The sequence below is a fragment of the Ceratina calcarata genome, unplaced genomic scaffold (genome assembly GCF_001652005.2).
Source record: "Ceratina calcarata isolate Rehan_Ccalc_2016 unplaced genomic scaffold, ASM165200v1 scaffold415, whole genome shotgun sequence".
Classification (NCBI taxonomy): Eukaryota; Metazoa; Arthropoda; class Insecta; order Hymenoptera; family Apidae; genus Ceratina; species Ceratina calcarata.
This window is the reverse complement of record NW_017165065.1, coordinates 23,462-26,721: the sequence shown is the minus strand read 5'-3', so window position 1 is coordinate 26,721 and position 3,260 is coordinate 23,462. Positions and strand designations below refer to the sequence as shown.

Here is a 3,260-nt window from a genome sequence, read left to right as displayed (position 1 = left end):
TACGATGCAAAAATATATAAAATATTAAAGGCAACGAGCGTATAATAACTGTTTAATGAACCGGCAACTGGCAGAAGCAGAGCATATTTAAATTTCATTCTGGAAACCTATTTTCTAAACGATTCATTCTGCAGAAAAATCATGCGAATGTATTAAATTAATAGAAACAGTTATAGCAAACGGATCGCAATTGAACGGGTACGAAACTCGGAGCGAGGTCTGATTAAGTTTAGAAATATTACATTACGTAAGAATTCGATTTTCGATTCCCGATAACGACGGAAAGGGTAATCCGTGTAAATACGAAAAGCAAGCAATTGCAAACAATGTAATCTCAATGTGACATTGGTCGGAGTGAGCGATCTCTAACATGCACCACGCGGAGTGTATGTATCTTTCACGAGTATATAAGTGTTTGCCGTATGATAAGCCGTAGGAGATTGAGAAGACAAATTCAGTTTCGAGTGTGCACTTCGTTCTTCGTAATTCGCACTTGTACTCATCAATGAAAATCGACCATTTCGTTTTCTCTGTTCATTTAATCTCTGCTATCAGCAATTAATTGCCTGCGGACTGCACACAGTATAGCATTATTAATATTGTCATTTACTAATGGCACTATTAAAGGAATTGTATTAAAACTGATATACGACTACTCTCTCCAGATTTCAAATAAAATTATTTATATTGATACTAATTCAAGATTGCCATTAATAAACGATCAAATTCGTTGACTCTTCCTGTCAGCTTATAGCGTGAGAAGAGAAATGATTAAAAAAGATAACGCCTGCGTTAAAAACGTCGTATCGGTTCGCAAACGTCATCGAAAGTCAAACAGCAATGTCCCAAAAAAAAAATCGGAAACCACGAGTAAACACGTTCAGTTTGCTCTTCAGGTACCGTTCTCACATCCTCCGCGTTCTAATCAATGAGTATGATCCTACGACCGCGAATCGATACGTCCGCATATCTCTAGCCGAAGATTACGGTCTCTGGCACAAACTTTACGTATCCGTCAAAAACTTCTTATCAGCGACGTGTTTGCGAATTTCTTTCCCCCTCAGCATTGCGTAATTTGTCATCGAATTTCAACGCGCGTATAACTTTCCAAGGTAAATCGATGTGCGGCTTATTGGAAAAATGTAGTAAGTCACAATGCAGGTCGTAACCTTTCCCTTTCTACAGCGCGGTTTCAGCCGCCTTGCGTAATCTGTACTCTTCGGTTTCGTGCCAGTAACGAGCGAAGTTTAATACAGAATCCAACAGAAGTGTTGATGTTATTAAGAACGTCGAGATTTATGTTGTATATGGAACGATTGTTTCGTATTAAACAAAGAGTTGAAGGGAGCGAAGTAAACGAATCTCGGACGGAGTATCGCGAAAGCCCTGTGCTCTCTCCGAGAGTTGCACGTCGTGCTCCGGAGATACTAATCTCGTTTCTTGACCTATATCCACCTTTGCGCCGTTCGAGCCACTCGAAAGGTAACTTTGAAAATCGCAACGAGAATAAAAGCCAATCGTCGCTCCTTTTATACAAGAAGAATCAACGTATCAAAACATTTGTCAAATGTACGAAACATTCATTGGATCCACTAAATCAACTTCACACGCATACATGGAAAATGTGACACGTTCTCTGTCCATCTTTAATCCTTTCCCATGCATCGCCGCTACTTGGACCTACGTAAATGTGCTGCATCTGCTATGTGTGCGTGCGAAGTAAGTCCAGAATCTAATGAGCTATCTGTACGTAGTCTCGTCGAGGACTGGAGGAATTCTCTACGTGCAAACGTGAAAAATAATCTAATCAACGTTTCTATCTTCCTTTTTTATAAGAATCAAATACGTTGAATCGATCAAATAATCTGCAAATATTTTACGTAAGCGAATCGAGGAGCGAAAATTCTAAACCTACAACATCTAGACACGTACAAATTGACATTCTAGGCAGACGGTTACTACGAAAAGCCTATCTGGTCGATCGAACGCGATACGTCTTACCAAGAACTTTTGATACCACTAAATTATATGTATAATGAATCGTCTAATAATATATGCCGAATCGTACAATAAATAAAGAATATCTTGTTTGAAGTTTTACTGAAAAATGTTGCAATTTGTTGGGCTGTTTAAAAATGGCATTGGACGTCGCGAGGAATCTGATGAATTCGAGAGGGAGACCTTTAGGCCTCGGTTTGAAGAAAAGTTCCGAAGAAGGTCTTTAGCCTTCGACGGCTTGCAGGAAGACCGGCGAGCAGCAGCGACTTTTAAGATGCGTACCGACACGACACGCATTCTACGTGTCTCTCGGCTGCGTAGCAATCATGTCAGCAATGCCGGGGACCGTGAAACGCATGTAAATCCTTTCCACCCGGCCTCGCACCTCGCGAGAATCGGATGTTTGCTTTCGAACCAGTATAAAGCGACTTCACGTACAACTTTTAGGACTCGACGAATCATTACAAATATTAATCATCGGAGATTATCTCAGTTTAAACATCGTATCTAATCATTTAATAAATCGTGCAAAGAATTTCCAACAAAGTCGTACATACTTCAAATGGAAGAATCTGAACATAAGGCAATAAAATTGTACATACAATCAATAATCTGAATAAAATACAAGAATTCTTAATAAGAGGAATACATTTTAAATAAGACTACTACTACTACCAACTATCGTGATTCGTTATCTACTCGAGCCACGTAACGAGACGCACCGCGTCCCAAAACGCAGTTTTACCAAAAGCGAGAGATACGATCGCAAAAAAAAAAGAACACGAAATGTCCGGAGGGCCGTCAGGGTTTACGTAACGAACAACTCGAGAAAGTAGCTTAAAGTCTGCTCTTTACCGATCACCCGGTTCGACAACGTTCCAACGTCTGATGCGCCTTTGAACTTTCATCCGTGCGAATATCACTGCCAGTAAAAGAGTTCTTAATTACTGACTCGTCTATGGAACTTATATTGTGCCAATATGTAGAACGTAGGTCGGATCACATAAAACAACCGATTCTTCTTCGATTTAATTAACAGATATTTGACGGAGCTTATTGGACTTATACGTTCTTACATTTAAGGATGTATTGGCTATATAGTCAATCCCAAAACTTTATGCACTTTAGAAACGCATTTTTTAAAAAGAAATCAGACGTCGGAAGAACATTGCTAATAATAAACAACAAAAAAAAATTTTTTATTTTTCCGAGATTTTTCCAAGGGGTACCCCTTCAATTTCTTCCAAATTTTCATTTTTGGC

At 39.2% G+C, this 3,260-nt stretch overlaps 1 protein-coding gene across 4 annotated transcripts in view; it reads right to left on the bottom strand.

Moving 5' to 3' along the window:
* Positions 1-3,260, bottom strand: part of LOC108626538 (cell wall transcription factor ACE2) — a 40,656-nt gene that overhangs the window by 26,889 nt on the left and 10,507 nt on the right. The window lies entirely within an intron of this gene.